The 21,064-nt window shown below is 37.6% G+C and overlaps 1 pseudogene; it reads right to left on the reverse strand.

The window, feature by feature from the left end:
• The window catches only part of LOC133785428 (zinc finger protein VAR3, chloroplastic-like), a 36,612-nt pseudogene extending 18,361 nt beyond the window's left edge, over positions 1-18,251 (reverse strand).
• Between the last annotated feature and the right edge of the window lie 2,813 nt (positions 18,252-21,064).

A 21,064-nucleotide genomic window follows, 5' to 3' on the forward strand; every position in this document is an offset into this window, starting at 1 on the left:
ATAAATAAAGATCCTGTATAAGTTTTCCCAACAGAAAGATCCACACCTTAAGCAAGAACACCAAAGAGGTAAAAAGTCTACTTTTATGGTTGTTATTGTATGATTTTTAGTTTTAAGCATTATTTTGTATAGTTAATGCTTAAAGTTTCTTATTGGTTTATTCAAAAAAAAAAAGTTTCTTATTGGTGATGTAATAAGGTTATGGTATTTTTTTTTATAGTTTTAATGATACTTGTGTATTGATTTTTGAAAATAGGAACCAAAACCCCCAAGGGTTTTGTAGGAAACCCTAAAACAAAACATGTTTTGAGCTGTGACTTTCAAGGGGTCAAGCAGCCACTATATATTGATTTTGTAAAATTAAATTATACTGTGATGTTTTTGAGATTTAGTACATAAAATTGAGCTTTTGAAACACTAAAAAATATTTAGAAATGAGTAAGTTATTCAATTTCAAAGTTTAGGTAAAAACTGTTTTTTCGTATTCTTATTTTCGGAACCAAGTTTGGACAGCCACTGTATAGGGAAAATGAACCCAGTTTTTTCTAAAATTTTGTAGACATATTGTTAGCATAACCTAGTATTCCACTGTAAAATTTGGTAAGAAAATATTGAACGGTTTGAATGTTGTTAACTGTCAAAGTTTGGAAAAAATAAGGACTTAAAAATAATGTCATTTTTTACCTCATTGTGGGAAAATGATTTCACCAATAAAAAATGCTCATTTTGACCTAAGATTTTACAAATACTTAAATTGCATACCAAAAATTAAATTAGGAAATTTTGGTAACAATTGGGTAAGTAAATTTCATGTTATGAACTAACAAAGTATGTAGTTAAAAATGTGAAAAATAGACTTTTCACACGGTGTAAAAATGAGATTTTGGAACTTAAGGTAGAAAGTAAAATTTTTCTTAATTCAAGATATAAACTTGGTAAGTCTTGAAAAAATATTTTCACTAAAATTACCACTTTGAGTTTAGTGTGAATTATTTTTATTAAAGAATTTTTATTCTTTTTAAAATAAGAGATTTAATTTATCAATAGTTAATAAATTAAAAGAGGATTTAAAACCCTATATTTTGATAAAATAATTAAGTGAATTATCTTTCTAGTAAGTAAAAAATTGATTAATTGATTTTGGAAAAATTAAATAGTCAAGAAGGGAAATTTTTAACGGTTTTCCTAATCAAGACAAATTAGGCAATTTTCTTAAAACAGTTTTTAGATATTTAAACCTTAAGAAAAATAAAAGGGAAAGTAAGAGTTTATTTTCTATAAAAATAATTAATGAATTTATTAGTATTTTCTGGATATAATACCGGCTAAAATCTTACATATTTTAACCGACTTGTTGAAAGTGCGGGTTAATAGCGAAACCTTGAAAGAATAAGATTTTTAGCGGATTGTGGGAAAATACCATTGTGATACCCGAGCCTAGGTATCGAGACCTTAGGATAGGTCTCCCTGAGACTTAGAGTGTAGTCTCAAATAGTTTTGTATGAATTTCCTTAATGGTTTTAAAACCAAATAAGGATCATAAATCCTTACAAATGATTTTGAAAATGACCAAACTGCCCAAAATAATAATAATAAATTATGTGCCATAATTAATCCGAGTATACTGTATGGATAACTACACTATTGGCTAAGCATAACTGGACTGAACGTTGGAGGGTGAAAACCTGTTGAGCGCTAAGGACTCAAAGTAAGTCAACTTATATTGTATGGCTGCAACATGAAACGATTATTGTCTTGTATGTTAGTATAGGGATACATGCACATATATAGACTGTCGTAGAAAGTTTCTTAGAGACGTTAGTCTAGTTAGTGCTTATTTAGAAAATATGAACGGTACATATCCGTCATATCCTAGATGGCTGATCCTCATCGCACTGCTTGATTTTACTATGTCTGGCTCATTACCGCAACGAGTGGTCAAGAGGTGAGGATAAGTTGGTTAAACCTAGGGGCGCCAAAATAAATGGGACCTAGGGGCCCTCATGCTTACTTAATCAGTGAATGGTTAGAACCCGAGCAAGTGCTCTGATAAATTATTCCCGGATAGCAGCCGTGAATATTGCCCATTCAGTGAGAGTGCCTAGAGATACTAGGGGTTGCCAGATTGAGTGAGGATGAACACCCTAGGGGCAACTACTCACCAGCACCACTGATTAGCATAGAAGTCTCTGTAAAACTATGTAAATTCGATTTCACTCTTGGATAAGTAGTGATGCCCTGGGTAACGCAATAGTTACCCTTGATGGAGATATTTATTGGCTAGATCTTAGTGTTGAGACTCGGTTCTCTCTTACAAATTAGCAATTATCTTGGAGGGCGCATTACGCCTGAATTGTTGGAAATTGTCGAGCGTTGGTCTCGAATTATATTGTGATATGATATACCTGCTTGCTCTAGGATTTTCTGAGTGCAAGGATATATTTGTTGATAAGATATAGTTGTGAAATAATATATCTGCTTACTCTGGGATTTTCTGAGTGCAGGGATATAATAGTTGATAAGAAATTAGTTGCGATATAATATATCTGATTGTTCTGGGATTTCCTGAGTGCAGGTTTTTATCTGTTTATAAGAAATAAATTATCATTGGTTATCAGGCATGACCATATGTTTTCCAGGACGCTTTTGCGTTCTTGAAATTGAATGTGTAGGGTCCGGATGGATCCGGAACCCTAATTCTCTGCATGCTTTGTTTTAAGGTTGAACTTACTAAGCATTTTCGCTTACCTAGTTGTTTCATGTTGTAGGTAAGAGCAAGGGCAAAGCAGATCAGTGAGCGCTGGAGTCTACCTTGCAAATGTACATGTGGATCTACCTTTTGGGAAGCCGTTTTATTTTTGGAAATGTTGTGTAATTTTCGTAAACTAGGCTCACTCTACTCTTTATAAAATGTGTTTGTAAATAAATTTTACGTATGGCCATACGACTTTTTAAAAAGTTTTTTTTTACGGGTTTTTGAGACATTTTGTTAAATGAAAACATTTATATTTCCACATTATCGAGTCTTGAAAATTCGGGTCGTTACAAAGTCTAACTTACCATATTTGAAAAAATATTTTCAAATTATTAAATAATTAAATAAATAAAATAAAAACTACACATATACAATATCTGTATAGTTGTACACGCATGGCACAATCCTTGGACTGTGTCAGGTGTGTACTGCTATTTCATTTTCAGGGATTTTACATTTTTCTTTTATTTAATTATTTAACTAAATCAATCTCCCACAAAATAAGGTGTTAATATTTTTAAGGAAAATATGACAACCATATTTCAAAATTTAAATTCTATATTCAAAATTTAAAATTCAAATTGATGATCACCATTATCATCATCTTTGAAAATTCAATAAATCAAAAACTATATTTGACTTACAAATTTTATTCTCTCCCACTCAAATAAAATAATTAATTTCAAAATTTTATTTATATATATGAAATTCGAAATATTATATATTTAAATTAATAAATATATTTTCAAAATTACTAATTAATTATTCAACCTTAATTATCATATAATTGCATACTTGACCCAAAGAACAAAATTCTTCTCCAATTTTCAAATTACAATTATACCATTGTATCAACTCTTTCCTTGATATGGTGTTGATAGAGCCACCTAGGGGACTTATGGACCTATAATATTAAGCTCAAATAAATATTATATTATTAATCAAAGTTCTTTAATTAAATAATCATATTTATTAATCTCATGATTACTTCACTAAAAATATGAGATTGAACTTTTGATAATTATTGACATATAATTACTGAGTACTTTTTTAAGAATGAAATGTCCATTGATATAATCATTACATACAATGTTAATCCTCTATTAATGGTTCATAATTAAAAGGGAATAAAATTACCATTTTACCCTTTTAGCTATATCTTGTTCCTAGAGTACCATTGACTTCACTAGTGAAGGTTGTGCCACAACAAGTTTGCGACGTGAGCGCTCATAACCTTTTTAGTTCCAAAAGTCAACCCAATAAGGAACCACTATTCAATCTTTAAGAAGGTATAGATTCCATATCTGTTAAACTACGTCCCAGCCATATACATCATTGAGTCCCCAAAACAATTGTTCTTTGCGTGATAATTCTGACAAACCTTAACACATGAATCAAAGGATCAAATGACATATATAGGAGTTCATAGCAACCTCAGGATTAAGACCATCATGTATATGATCATCATTTGATGTGTTTGATTAATACTATGAAATAGTGTTTAAACAAGTATTAACAAATCACATCTGGTCCAGTTATACATACTCTCAGCATGCAAAGTACCTCCACTAAAGTTTCCTAATACACTAGTAACCCAGATCTAGGTCACATGTATTCATAATACTAGCGTACCGTACTTGCAGTAATTAATCTAAAGATTCCATTACTTTATTTTACTGCGAACTATTTAGGTTTATTATCTTAATCTCGATCCTCCCATACTAATATTAGATTAAGACCACATAGATATACTTTGGAATTTTCTGATATTCACTTAATATTATCATATAATATCAGACATATTCTATTTATATAATAATTCAATTCAATTATTTATTTCATTTAAATAATTTGTCATCTACAATTGCTTTAAGGGCTCTATTCCCAGAAGTATTAACTTGGAGTCCCGAAGACATGGTAGGGGTAGACCCTTCCATCATGTGCCATCACCTAAATATGACCCAAAGGCAAGATCTGTGAGGCAGAAGAGGCGAGCACTTGACCCAAAGAGATATGCAGCCTTGAAGGATGAAGTTGACAAATTAAAAACAAATGGATTCATCTGCGTAGCATTCTACCCAGTATGGTTATCGAACCCTGTACTAGTCTCGAAGCCAAATTGAAAGTGTAGGACTTGTGTGGACTTCACCAACCTCAATAAGCCCTGTCCTAAGAATAGCTTCCCGCTTCCAAGGATAGATCAATTGGTTGATGCAACAACAGAGCATGAGTTACTTAGCTTCATGGATGCTTATTTTGGATACAACCAGATACCCATGAACCCAACTGACGGGGAGCATACTTGATTCATAACAAATAAAGGACTCTATTTTTATAGTATGATGCCCTTTGGGATGAAGAATGCAGGCGCCACCTACCAGAGGTTGGTTAATAGGATGTTTGCTAATCAGATAAGAAGGAATATGGAGGTATACGTAGATATGTTGGTGAAGACCAAAAAGGTGGGATAACTCAACTAGGACCTTAGTGAGATGTTCGACACACTTTGAAGATACAAAATGAAGTTAAACCCACTCAAGTGCACTTTCTGGGTCTCGTTAGGAAAGTTTTTATGTTTCATGGTTAACTCCAGAGGCATTGAGGCCAATCCTGACAAAATTAAAGCCCTAGTAGAGATGAATCCACCCGAGAACAAGAAGGAGGTGCAATGTCTAACAGGAAGGGTACCAGTGCTCAACATGTTCATTTCAAGGTCCACAGACAAGTGCCTCCCCTTCTTTAACATCCTAAAAGGAAGCAAAAAGTTTTCTTGAAATGAAGACTATGAGGAGTCCTTTGCTAAGTTGAAGGAGCACATTGGGAAGCCACCTTATTGCCTAAACCTGAAAAGGGCGAGAGGCTATACCCGTACTTAGCGGTGTCCGAGCATGCCATAAGTGTTGCCTTGGTCAAAGGTGAGAAGAAGCACCAATAACCCGTATACTGCATCAGTAAACGCTTAGTAGATGCGGAAACCCGATACCTAGAAATAGAGAAGTTGGAATACGTCTTGGTGGTGGCCTGGAGAAAGTTAAGGCCCTGCTTCCACGCCCATGCGATTAAGGTACTCACTAACATACCCTTAAGGCAGGTCTTGCACAAACTTGAAACTTGAGGCAGACTGTTGAAATCGTCAATTGAGTTAAGTCAAATTGACATTACCTATACCCCAAGGGCCTCCATCAATGGGCAGGTGCTAGCCGACTTCATAGTCGAGTTCACCTATCGGCCCAACGAAGAGGGAGAGATAGAAGAAAGTGAATCAGTTTGCAAGGATGAAGAAAGAAAGCTCGAGGATTGGAGTCTCCATGTAGATGGAGTGTCCAACGAAGGGGGAGCTGGGGCCAACATTTTGATCACTACAAGAAAAAATACTGACTAAGACCGAAAAAGTATTATCAAATATATACCATAACACTTTTTGATGTGCTAAAGAAAGCGGTGTTATAGTAGGTCGAAGAACTTTGCATAACACTTTTCCATAGTTATAGACATGTGTTATGGTATAGCCTACGATAACACTTTTTTGTGTTATTTTAATAGTTAGATAAGTATTTCATTATGCTATTTAAAAATAGATTATATAACACTTTTTTGTACTTATAAAGTAGTGTTATGATACACTTTATAATAACACAGTTTCTGCATTATAGAAAATAGTTTGCATAACATAATTTTATGCTTATAAACAAGTGTTATTGTAAAAGATACAATAACACATTTTTTGTGTTATTCTAATATTTGGATAAGCTTGAATTATTATTATATAAACCTGTACATTATAATTATTTTTTATTGCTTTAATTCAAACCCACTTCATTTAATATAATTAAGACACCTTTAACATTGTACAAATATATTTTTGAGTACTAATTATAAGGTTCATAACACATATAACTAAATAATTGTGTCAAAATACATTTGTGGATGCCAAAAGTCCACCAAGAAAAAATCCCCAATACATGGTTAAAATACAAGGCTAAAGGTCATTTAGTCACATTATCAGGCTCAGACCTGTAAGTCTTGTGAAACCGGGAGATTGTCCCAAGGGAAGCATCACCTTGTGAGCCGTGAAATATGGTCGTGCTAGGCTAAGAGGCCAAGCTACGCGTCACAAGAGGGCAGGTGCACAAGGGCCTCGGGCCATGCACCTTGTGAGGAGGCCTCGCACCATACCTCATGTGGAGGGCCTCGCGCGCGCACCACCACCTCGGCCACGGTCTCACGCGTGCATCGAGCCATCATCTCAAGAGGCACCTCGCGTCGTGCACCACATGTGGATGGCCTCGCGCACATGCTGATGGTCTCACGTGCACACAAGTGGCCACGCATGCATAATGGTGCCCAGGCCAAGGTGGCCTCGCGCGCATAATGGTGCCCAAGCCAAGATGGCCTCGCGTGCACGCTGGTGGCCTCACTTGCACATCCGTGCATCTTATCTCGCGGCTCCCATGGCCTCGCACCTAGCACCCTTCGACCATACAATAGGGCCACGCACCACCATGGTCCTACAGCCCCTAAGATGCCTTGCACCACTGTGGTCCCACGGCCCCTAAGATGCCTCGCACCACCATGGTCTCGCGCCTCGCATACCCGCATGGGGTTTAAGACCTCTGGAAGGAACGTGCGAGGAGCAATAGGAGAGACCCAATAACTATTAGGTATCGAGTCAATAGCGGAATAGAGGACTGAGTATATCGTTCATGTCAACACACTAGCTTCTCTACACTTAGTAGAACGTGGAATAGCCTTGAGCAGATACATGCCTTGGAGATGCGAGAATAACCATCAAGTACAAAGCACCCATACCTGTACAGGTGCAGGACGTACAACCATGAGGAGGACAGAAGCATGATCCTGACATCTGTATCACACAGGTAGTGGAGGTACAGATTTTTACAGAGAGTGGAGGCACTATATGCATGCCTCTGACTATGTACCAGGGCGACACTATGATCTTCTGCTCCACCATGACCTGTGCCACTACCCTGGCAACATACCCATGTATAATTTTGTCCCCTGAGACCACAATGTATGAGGAGCCATTAGAGCTCCAATATAAATAGATCATCAACCCTCCAGAAGGGGGGTTGGAAAATTCATTGTAAGCAGAGACTATTAAGCAATATACATTTTTACTCCATTATTGATCTATGTTTATCCTTCCATAAGTTCATTCTAAGTTCTTATAAAAACATTCGCCACACTTGTCTTTGATTTTTCTGATCTAATTTCGTTGACGAGATTTCACCGTCAACAGTTTGGCGCCATCTGTGGGAAGAACAAGCATCAAGCCAGTGTTCTTCCATCACTTTCAACAAAGAAAGATGCTAAGACGTTCAAAATGCCTTCGGAAAATACAAGAGGATGAGGTTCGCCGAGATGAAGTAGAGCGGAGGGCTTCCAAGAAAGACCCCCCTCTGCCCAAGCACGGAGGTGGACCGCAAGAGCCTCTTCCCCCGGGGGAGGAGAGGGAAGCATCGTCCCCAGCTATCCAGCCCGACGGAGGTCATTCAGAGCCACTAGTGCATCCACTTAACCGACCCTCGTTGACACCATGCTCAGGCCACCAGGACCCCGATCCCTCGACGCATTGGCCAGGCAAGGGTCCCGGGGTACGCTTGGTAAGTTCCAGCTCAAGGACTCGCTTCTACAAGGATGAGATTCACGAGTTGCATAAAAAGACTCGAAGGCTGGAAACCACGGTAGAGAACATGCAGGAGGTTTTAAACGACCTACTGCAAGGGAGGTCAAGCATACCCCTCCCTAAGCGTAAAGGGAAGGAGCATGAAAAAAGGGAAAACACTGTCCCCATAGACGATGGGGGAACCCAACTTTCCACCAGTAAAACCCCCCAGACAAAGTACCAGGGGGGACCTAGGCCGACGAAATGTCCTTAGAAGCAAAGGCGGAGGAAGGTGATGTTCAGAAGAACGAGGCCAAAGTCCCCTCAAAAGAGGCACCCCCTAGCCTAAGAAAAGAGCTCCATGGGAAGAGGTCAAAAGTAAGAAACGCACCCCCCGCGGTTCCCCCGAGGAACAAAACCAAGGCAAGGGATCAGCCCGAGAACCCGCAAAACTCCTTATGCAAAAAGAGGAGGGGACTAGACACCAAAATACGAAGCCCTCGAGGCAAGAGCACCACTGCACTTGGAGGGCACATGGATGACGAAGAATTTGACCGTGATTCACTCTTCACAAGGGAGATTCAAGCTGAGCAAATGCCCACTGGCTTCAGAGAGCCTCGCATGACTCCGTACGAGGGTACTACAGATCCGAAATATCACTTAGACTCCTTTAATAACTTGATGAGGTTAAGAGGGGTCAGCAACAGGGCAAAGTGTCATTGCATTGTCGTTACGCTTAAAGGAGTGGCGTACAAGTGGTTCAAGAGGTTAAGGCCAGGAACAATCGAGTCATGGCAATAATTCTCTAATGAATTTCTCTAGCAACACCATGTAGCCTGTGATTACGTCATGCCAACTACCAGCCTCGCTAACATAAAACAAGGCGAGAATGAAAGTCTGAAGGACTACATCCATAGGTTCAGTGTAGAAGCAACAAAGGTGGGAGGTTTAACCAAAGCGGAGCTCAAGATGGTTATTACAGCCGGAGTTCGTCCAGGAAGCAAGTTGTAGGATAACATGCTCAAAAGAGAAGTTTCAAATTTGGATGACTTCTTCAAGAGAGCACAGAAGTACATACGTGTAGAAGAGGGCCATAAGAACTTCTATGTTGAAGAAAGCGAACCTTCCTCCGGTGGCCCTATTACCAATACGTTTGAAGATTCCCTATAGAAAGGGGCGTCGTGCTAGAGGGGTCGCTGACCAAGTTTGAGATTGAACGAAGACCATCTAGCCATGAAAGTCCCGACCCGAGGGGAGATCACCTCAAAAATTGCAAAAAGGGTCTCCAAAATAGATGCTTTAGAAAAGGGTCTCAAAAGTAGACGCTTGCTAAAAGGGTCTCAAAAGTAGATGCCACCAAAAAGGGTCTCCAAAGTAAACGCTTGCGAAAATGGTCTCAAAAGTAGACGCTAGGAAAAAGTTCTCAAAGTAGACGCTTCCAAAAAGGGTCTCAAAGAAGACGCTTGCAAAAAGGGTCTCAAAAAAGACTCTTGCAAAAATAGTACTATGCCTAATGACGGGAAGGACGCTTCTCGCAAGAAATAATAAGCGTGCGCAAAAATAGATAAAAGGATAGCTAGAACCCAAAGGGTCAATATATCTTTATAGATACAACCAAGGTGCACCAAAGAGAGACCTATCGAATCCCCTTTCGCGTGGGCTCCAAAGGACCTCGAGCATGAAAAATACAAAAAAAAGATAAATAAATAAAAATAAATATATAATAAAAAAAAATAAAAAGGAAGAGAAGAGTCTATAAGAACACCTAAAGGCCTCCCTATAGACTGGGGGGCAAGTGTGGATGCCAAAAATCCACCAAGAAAAATATCCCCAGTACATGGTTAAAATACAAGGTTAAAGGTCACTTAGTCACATTATCAGGCTCAGACCTGTAAGTCTTGTGAAACCGGGAGATTTTCCTAAGGGAAGCATCACCTTGTGAGCCGTGAAATATGGCCTTGCTAGGCTAAGAGGCCAAGCTACGCGTCACAAGAGGGCAGATGCACAAGGGCCTCGTGCCATGCACCCCTCGGCCATGCACTAAGGGCCTCGCGCCATGCACCTTGTGGGGGAGGCCTCGCACCATGTACCTCATGTGGAGGGCCTCGTGCATTCACCACCACCTCGGCCACGGTCTCGGGCGTGCCTCGGGCCATCATCTCAAGAGGCGCCTCGCGCCGTGCACCACATGTGGATGGCCTCGCGCACACGCTGATGGTCTCGCGCGCACACAGGTGGCCACGCACGCATAATGGTGCCCAAGCCAAGGTGGCCTCGCGCGCATAATGGTGCCCAGGCCAAGATGGCCTCGTGTCCACGCTAGTGGCCTCACGTGCACATCTGTGCATCTTATCTCGCGGTTCCCATGGCCTCGCACCTAGCACCCTTCGACCATACAATAGGGCCACGCACAACCATGGTCCTACGACCCCTAAGATGCCTTGCACCACCATGGTCCCACGGCCCTTAAGATGCCTTGCACCACCGTGGTCCCACGATCCCTAAGATGCCTCGCACCACCATGGTCTCGCGCCTCGCATACCCGCATGGGGTTTAAGACCTCTGGAAGGAACGTGTGAGGAGCAATAGGAGAGACCCAATAACTATTAGGTATCGAGCCAATCGTGGAATAGATGACTGAGTATATCGTTCATGTCAACACACTAGCTTCTCTACACTTAGTAGAACGTGGAATAGCCTTGAGCAGATACATGCCTTGGAGATGCGAGAATAACCATCAACTACAAAGCACCCGTACTTGTACGGGTGCAGGACGTACAACCATGAGGAGGACAGAAGCATGATCCTGACATCTGTATCACACAGGTAGTGGAGGTACGGATTTGTACCGAGAGTGGAGGCACTATATGCATGCCTCTGACTATGTACCAGGCCGACACTATGATCTTCTGCTCCACCACGACCTGTGCCACTACCCTGGCAATGTACCCATGTATAATCTTGTCCCCTGGGACCACAATGTATGAGGAGCCATTAGAGCTCCAATATAAATAGATCATCAACCCTCCAGAAGGGGGTTGGAAAATTCATTGTAAGCAGAGACTATTAAGCAATATAAATTTTTACTCCATTATTGATCTATGTTTATCCTTCCATAAGTTCATTCTAAGTTCTTATAAAAACATTCGCCACACTTGTCTTTGAGTTTTCTGATCTAATTTCGTTGACGAGATTTCACCGTCAACAACATTCAATATTATCTAGAAAAACAACCCAAAAGTCTTAAGATATTCAACACTGTCTAATTAACATAAACAAAACATTTTCACAATAGTCAACAAAATAGTCTTAAATAGTTGCATATTCAAAAGTAAAGGTAGGAATTCATGATCTTCCAAATGTCAGCACACCAAAGCCGTCCAAATCAGATTTTCTTTTGCACTTCACTTGTTGAATCTGGTAAATAAAACATAAAAGAAAAACTAATGAGATCATGAAATATCATATCATTAATCTAAAATAGTTAAGATGGATCCAAGTTTTATCCATCTGCATATCATAAGAATAGATATAAAAAATTTAATCACAACTCATATATATAATATTTTATTATTCAAACCTTAAGGCTGGGGACGTGAAAACTACCCTTATTCACACCCAAGACGAGATATCTATCAATATAATCAAACAAATTCAAGCAAACACAATTTATTTGTAAGAAGATAATACATAATTCTAGATAAAATCTAACACCATTTCCCATATAAAGGTTACCTAACCATCTATCAATAGCAACTAAAAAAATTCAAACAACACACAATAAGTTTTCTTCCTTATATCACTGCAACACACAAACAAATTTCCCAGAACTTACTTCTCTAAGACACACAAGTTTTCAACATTCCGTTATCATCGCAGCACACAATTTTAATCTCAGAACCTACTTCTCTACGAATGAATATTTATGATATTCAAACTCCTTTATCATTTGTATGATATTAATAAAAAAAATTAAGATAACATACTTCCGTACCTCTTGGTATTAATAATCAAGTTAATTAACTTTGCAATGCTTCTTGCCAATTTGATCCACAACCTAAAGAATACACTCAATACCTAAAAGATTAATACAAAATTAAAATGAAATGATACAATAAGTAAACAAATTCTTTTATATATTAATTTTTGGGTATATATGGTTATCATATTATTATAGAGACTAAGAAAAAGAATAATCGAAACTAACAGTGTTGAATAAAAATGAAGAATCGTCATTCAGAATGTGTTCTTTGTCAACATAAACAAAAGTCTTTTTAAATAAAAAAGAAAACAATAAAGAGCATAAGACCATTAACTTGTCTCAACAATAGTACCTTGATTCTTTTAAGTATTGCAAAATGTAGGCCTTAGATTGTTAAACAAGTAGTTCCAAATTTTTGTTGAAAAGGGCAGGGAATATTTACTCTCCTGATACCATTAAAACCAAACACATAAAACATTGTCTCTCAACCCTCTTCCACCTCTATTGATAACACAATTACAGTAAAACAAACAAGATATATATATTTATACACAGCAAAATATATAATAAACCATGACAAATTTCTTAATTTCTTACTGAAAGGGATCACTAAAAAAATACACATACACCCAAAGAACTTCACAAGGAAGCCCTAAATCATACAAGAACAATACAAGAGAAGACTCTAAAAGCTAAATCCTTTGATAAGAGAAGGAAAATAAACAAGCGCACCAGTGATTAAGAAATTGATAACCGAGCATTACAATGAGCTCCTTGATGTTATAGTATAACTTTGACTCACATGATCGGCAGGAACAAGTACATCATCAAAGTTCTGCAAGGAGTAGATTTTTGTTACCAGATTGTATAATATAAAATACGTTATGAAAAATACAAATATATAACTAAATAAATAAAGGATCATATTTGATTTTGTCTATTTATCAAGTTTTTGGATTTTCTTCAACTTTTTCATCATCCACAACTATTCATTTATGAGTTTTGGCTTTCTAGGTTGTCTAATCTACACTTTGTTATTATTTATTGCATGGTTTTTGGTTTACTGACTTTGTTTATTTGCTTGTGTATGGTTTTATTAGGTGGAGCATAAGCTTTTGAGGGCTCTATTTATGTATTAGATATATTCTTATTATATATCTTATTGGTATTTGATGAGTGCCTGAGATATATTCTCTCTTGCCTTTACTACTATCTCAAAATCCATTGAGCAAAATTTGAAGAAAATAAGTAATCATGTGTGATACCATGTCTGGACCTCTTGAACGCCTCGTTAAGACAGGTATGATTTTTTATAACTTGTTTTCAGTTTCTTGTTCCTTAATTCTGAATTTTTCTTCATATCTGATTATATACACACATAGATCATCATAGCTATATACAATGAGAAACACAATCAACTATATATAACGTCAATCTTACTCAATACAACAAGGAATAAGACCATTTTCAACATTCTAAAAAATTCAAGAAAAGAAAAAATAAATCAACTTTTCTCATTGGAATTTGTGTGTGAGTAATGTTGAAACACTTACATAAACTTCTTATAGCCTTTAAATAATTTCTGGCAGTGATCTTTCAACTCATCAGCTGACTGCTCTATAGAACACACCTATCAAAGAAGGCAATTGAATCATTTCATTATCAGTTCTACAAACAACACTTAAGTAACTCTACAGGTTCCACTGAACTGTGTTGAATTACTTTATAATCTCAATAATTACACATACTATAGGATGTATAAATCTTGTCCTAGAGAGACTACATATGCCTTAATTTGACATATCTATATCTATTGTCCTTGTGTCTTAAATTCTAGTGTATGACTTCAAACAACTTCATTATCTAACTTTGTCTAGACTAAATTGGACTGGTCCCTCTTCCTATAATTATACATACATATATATATACGCAAAAGAATATATTGCTTGTGCTAATAAATATATATGTCTCGTTTACATTATATATGCATGGATATTCTCTATCTAGTAAGCTAGCTAGCTAGCTAGATATCTAGCTTATATAGCTAGTCATGATAAGATTATGTAAAGTAAGCCATAATAATATGCATGAATGTATATACATTGGCCTAATTTGTCTTTCTTAAACTACAATTCAGGGAAGCAAATTATGATATATATGTATATATAAATCCACAATGATGATCATTAGAATTACACATATATAATGTAGTATATTCTGATAACATGCATGCATGTATCTCAACTTTGATTATGTATGCTTATATTTGCGCGTAGTATGAAAACTTCTGTTATAGAATACATAGTACATTATATTATATGATAGTTTCTTTCCTTATACAACCCTGCAGCCAATGGACATGTCAATACATGAGGATAACTCTTACTAGTTTAACGCATTCACTCGTATGCGCTTTTCTATCTTTTTAGAACAAACCATTTTGGATAAGAACTAGTTTGTTTCAATATTTATGGAAATATCTATCCACTATTTCAATATTACATCTACATGTATACATCTAATATTACATCTTGTTTGTTCTTCTTTTTGCTTTCAGGGAATGCAAGCTCTGCTGGATCTAATTTTTGTAGTTAATGGTTCGATAGTCGATGCAGCTAAGTATTTGGGGTATGAAATTCTATACTTTTAATCTTTAGGTCCATTTCATATGCTAACAATCAAATACAGGACAAAAGTTCTGTTTGACATATCATATTTGTAAAAATATGATTAAATACCTAGATTGGATGTGAGTTTGTTCCAAGACTTATGCTAAATATAGCCAAAAGATACAGAAAAATTAATCGGTTTTGGTGACTTACTTGATTTGTAAACTCAGTGTGTTATGTGCTGTCATTTAAGTTTTAAGCACAGGGGCACTATCACGGTTGATACTATCAAATGATTCTCTTCGATTGGTAGTGAATGAATGCTTAGTCGACAATCTATCGAATTATATAATATTTAACTTACTCTCTCCTCTTGCCATCATCTGCTGACTGTTCTTTGCAGTGTGATTTTTTTTTAAACATATATAATATAGAGCCTCCCCCTGAACCTACAATATTTGCAACAAATTCTACAGTGAAACTTGCTTTTCTTCTAAGCCGTCTACCTAAAAGATTGCAAGTCTGTGCATTAACATTAGTCAATGCCCTCTTCAGTTACTTAAAACATGTTTTAATTTAATCAAAATGATCTCACAGCAATATCCAGCGAAAAAGATAAACATAACCAAATCAAAAGTCGAAAAAGATTCAGGACTCACTTCTAAAGGAGAGATTTCACGAGAGAGTTGACTAGAGCAGAAAGAAGGCTGGGCTAGGTTGCTTGTGATAGAGCTTCTCATCAAGAATTTATGAGTCATTGAGAAAGAATGATGATCGATTCAATCAGATCACGGGGGAGATGAAGAGAAATTGAAGAAAGAGATCGAGGGTCTGGGAGAAACAGAAAGAGTGATTGAAGCGAGAGAAAGAAATGATGTATTTAAAATATAATGTTACTCATTGACATTTCTGTAAAGCAAAAAAAAAAAAAAACAGGCTTCTCACCCTTTCTCATAAACACATTTTCTCTAGAACCCTAAATTCAAAGTGAGATGATTGATTCAAAATATTATGGTCTAGGAATGGTATTTATTTATTTTTTACTGTATGCTACTACATGATTCTTACAAGTTATAAATGCATATAATATATGAACAATAAATCATTAAAGACAATGCTGCTCTGTCCCCTAATTTGGGACAAAAAAAAACAAAATTGGAAATAAAACTTAAGGAAAGAAAAAAAAGACATGACCAAAAAGAAAGAGATCTATAGATTATTTAATTTTTTTTATGAAAGTGGTGAGAAGAAGTGGAGAGGACACATGGAAAGAAGCAACAAGAAAGAAAGATAGGTGTGGTCAAAAGAGTAGATAGAAAACTATATTAATGGACACTTTTAGGGAAAATTTGGAGTAATAAAAATAAAACTTACTTTAAAATTTTAATGAAAGTGTAATATCCTTCAACTTAATTACACTTAATCTAATATTCTCAATGTAAAAAGTTTTGGGACGAATCCTATGAAATATAATTCATGAGTATCTAATTTCACTGAACCATTATGGGCAACGGGTACTTACTCGGGACAGCTCCAATCTCTTTTCTTTATTTCAAACTCGCTTTTGCCAACACTTTTAGGACCATCATGCTTGCATTTTAGGCAACATAATTATTTGGAGAAGTTCATAAAATTGCAACTAAAAGTTAAAAAGGAAGGCATTTGCCAATGGACTTAAACTTGATGGAATTGATTGCTATAAATAAGTATGTGGATTCAAAGAGTAAACGGAAAAAGGCAAAAGGCAGAAACAAACACAAAAAAACCCTGTCCATTTGACAGGAGTACCCTTTATCCCCAACCCCGTTGCCATAATAATACTGATAAAAGTTAAGATCTAGGAATTTAGTAATAAATCATTCAATACTTTTTTTATTTTAATCTAGAGCAAGGAAAAAATTATTAAAGAAACAGAAAATTAAAAGAATGTCACTTTATGAACTTACTTAGGACATATCCAATCTCCTCTCTTCATTTCAACATTATTCGACATATCATCATCTGTCAAACTCAACGATTTTTCTTTCTTCTTCGGAACTTTGGCAGCAGGATTTGGAAGTGAAGGATCAATCGACATTTCACTGAGCTCAAGCAACTCCGAAAGTAGTTTTCTTACAAATGATTCAACAAGATCTCTACCAATAGGTTTTTCACCCCCTGAGATAAATATTGGATCTAGAGCATAAAAGAGCAATATATGCACTATATCCACTGTCCGGGCATCTGCTTCAAATTCCTTCATTATTGTATAAGCTTTATCATAGGAACCTCGTAGATTGCAAGCACTACAAACCTGAATCCAAAAAAATACTAAATAATTCAGAAAGAGATGTTGCAATTTTCCTGACTTTTACCTCTCCAAGTTAAAACCATGAAACTTCCACTCGAAAATTAAATGTATATTAAGGCTGGCCATACATAATACTAGTGTATCAACAAGTTTTTGCATCACATAAACTTGATCACAAGGCTTCTTTTCTCAAAATTTAAATGCTATAATATTACAAAGAGGAAAATCACATACACCCCCTTCATCGAGTCTGACATAGGCTCTCAATCTTTTAGCTGAATTAATAGCTTTCCTTAGCAGATTAGGACATCCACTTCCAACAATAACCTCAATATCTTTCGTCGGCAATGATCTACATATGTAACATTAGCCCACAAAAAAAGTTAATCCTTTATATATTTATAATGTTAAACCACGAAAATGCTCCCCAGATAACTAGTAAAAGCCCATGAAAGTGTGCTTGTGTTGGTGTTCAACTCAAACAAACAACCACACGAGATGAAGAAAACAGATTTCATAGTTGGTTGACTTAGTTTCACACACACTTGTATGTATATACAAACATTGACCAAATATATGGAAAATTAAGACTAAGTATGAATAAAGTTGAGTTTTTGTCTCATATTTTCTCGGCAACCAAAAAAACAGAGAAAGAAAGAGATAATTTACTTGAGAACATCATAACGGTCACGAGCAAAGCTGAGAGAGGGGTCTTTCAAAAGGTTCATATTCTTGTAAAGACTGTCAACCTCATCTTCGGCAAGGGTTTCGCTGAAGTAACCCTTGGTGGTCAATCCGTCGACGAAGGCTGTCCATTCGGGCCAGGGGTGACGAGAGTCTTCGGCACCGTCTAAGGCGGTGACAGTATCAACGGCAGCGGAGGAACAATAGCTACTACTGGTGGGGAAGCGCAAGGATTGGGATTGGGATTGTGAAGGAATAAAAGGTTTCATCGAGTAGATAATGGAAGGGTGTAGTAGGGATGGAGCTTTGTGTGAAAAAATAATTAGTCTAAAAAAAATAGAAGTGGTGGGCATCCAAAATAAATTACCGCCCTTTTTTCTATTACTTTGCCACATATAATACTTTTTCATTAGTATTATATTCATAAGTTATGAAAAGGGGTATTTGGTGTAGTGGATGACAGGGTCCGGGGGGCACAAGATGTATTTTGCAATAAGCTTTGGATTTGAGGCTTCGAACAACGAGGTAGAGTATAAAGCACTTCTGGCCGACTTGCGGTTAGCCAAGGAACTAAAGATAACATGTTTGCCCAGTTTTAGTGACTCACAATTGGTAGTGTTTCAGGTGGGAGTTGAGTATCTGGCGAGGTGCCCCAAGATGATTGCATACCTGGTGAGGGTAAAAGTCTATTTGGATCATTTGGAGGGTTATACCATAGAGAAAATCCCAAGGGAGAAGAATACCAATGTCGATACCCTTGCAAAGCTAGCCTCCACCAAGGATGGAGATACACTCGAGTCTATACGAGTGGAATACGTATCCAAGCCAAGTATCACTAAAGCAGAGGTTCACATGGTCGACACCCCCAGAGATTCATGGGTTGACCCAATTGTGAAATACCTGAAGGATGGAACTCTACCAATAGACAAGAAAGAAGCTCGGAGGTTGGCATAGAAAGTCACCCAATACACCCTAGTGGATGGAATCTTGTTCAAGAAGAGATTCTCTGTCTAGATTTTGTGATGCATTGGCAAGGAGGAAGAAATGAAGGTTCTTTATGAGATACACAAAGGAAAGTGCGAGAACCATGTGAGTGAGCAGTCCACGACCAAGAAAGCCATGAGACAAGGGTACTACTTGCCCTCTATGGAGAAGGATGCTAGCAACTTCGGATGAAGGTGTGTCAAATGTCAGAGACACGCAAACTACCCTCAAGAGCCCCCAAATGAGCTGGTTAGTCTGACTAGCCCTTGGCCTCTTGCTATTTGGGGAACAGACCTGATTGGCGCTCTCCCTATTGGTAGAGGAGGAGAAAGTATGCAGTTTTAGGTTGATTACTTCACCAAGTAGGTGGAAGTAGAATCTCTGGTCAAAATAACGGCCAAGCAGATTGTCACCTTTGTCAACAGGTCCATCACCTGTAGATATGCAGTGCCCTATAAGATCATATCTGACAACAACACTTAATTCGAAGGAGGGTTGTTCGATGACTAATGTAAGGAGAGAGGTATAAGGAGGAGTTTCTCTGCTGTAGTACACCCACAAGCCAATGGGCAAGTGGAAGCCATTAACAAGGTCCTCATGAAAAACTTAGAAAAAAAAAAGTTAGAGAAGTTGAAGGGAGCTTGGATTGATGAGCTACCCAAGTACTTTGGGCCTATAGAACCACGCCGCGTTTTACTACCGGGGAAACTCCTTTTGCCTTAGAATATGGGTGTAAAGCTGTTCTCCCAGTAGAAATGAAGATCAGTTCTTCCAGGGTACAAACCTACGAGGAACAAGCTAACCATATGGAAATGGCTAAAAATTTAGACTTGCTGGAAGAAAGAAGAGAGACGGCCCAACTGAGGTTAGCAACATACCAACAATGAGCAGCAAGGTACTACAACTCTAGGGTGCGAGAAAGGAAGTTTAGGGTTGGAGATCTAGTGTTGAGGAAAGTCCTCCCCAATACCCATGACTCGAGGCTAAGCGTGCTGGGGGTAAACTGGGAAGGACCCTACCAGGTCACCCAGATGATACCTCCTAAAACCTACAAGTTAGAACGTCTCGATGACACCGTTGTACCCAGAGCATGGAATGCAGAACACCTTAAGAGATACTACCAATAAGATTTTCACATCCAATGCAAGAATATCTGTAAGTCGTTAATTTTAGTAGTAAAAAATCAAAGAGGTTACCGAGATAACCTCATAGTAGATGTAATATTGCCGTACTTGCCAGTGTAATCTACTTGCTATCAATGAAAATGTTTCCTATCTCGCATGTTACATTCTTTCTATATGCAAGCACTTTTATAACATATATACACACGTTGTCAAAGTCTATGTTGGGAGCGAAATGATCAAAGTGTTCAATGGAATGAATCCTACCAAACACTCGGGGGGGGGGGGGGGGGGGCAAGATAGGAGCCACGTGTATTGCAAAAAAAAAACCTTTGCAAGGCATCTCTTTAATTCATGAGAGTTAACTACCCTTATGGATATCAAGGGAGCCAAAAGGTTCGACATGGATAACCTTGCTACAAAGGCTAAATGCCTCCAGGAGGGGTAAGGTCTCAATGAGGACATCTGCTAATAAGCCTAGTGCATTCCTTGAATTCATAAGGATTAGCTACCCTTATGGATGTTAAGGGAGCCAAAAGGCCCTACAAGGACAACCTCGTGATAGGCTACTACATCTATAAGAGGTAAGGCCTCAAGGAGGATGTCCATCAATAAGCCTAGAGCGGTCGTCTAGCCAAAAATGGTCCTAAAAGAGACCCTTGTAAAAATAGTACTATGCATAATGATGAGAAGGATGCTTCTCACACAGAATATCAAGAACGTGCAAATAATATAAAAGGATGCCAAAAACCCAAAGGGTTAACATGTTCTTACAAGTATAGTTATGGTGCACCAAAAAGACTATCATTACCAGTCCAAAGAAGACATAAGTAATTCATCATAGAAGAGGGACTTAGCAAAGCCCTTTATGCTTGATTGCCAAAAAGGGATGACAAAGGCTCAAAAGGCCAATACATCCTCGCAGTCAATACAAAGATAAGAAAGGGTCCTATATATACAAAGTTCCTCACACAAAAGGACCTCGGACATAAAGAGTACCACATATGATCAAA

The sequence above is a fragment of the Humulus lupulus genome, chromosome 6 (genome assembly GCF_963169125.1).
Source record: "Humulus lupulus chromosome 6, drHumLupu1.1, whole genome shotgun sequence".
In the NCBI taxonomy this organism is placed as follows: domain Eukaryota; kingdom Viridiplantae; phylum Streptophyta; class Magnoliopsida; order Rosales; family Cannabaceae; genus Humulus; species Humulus lupulus.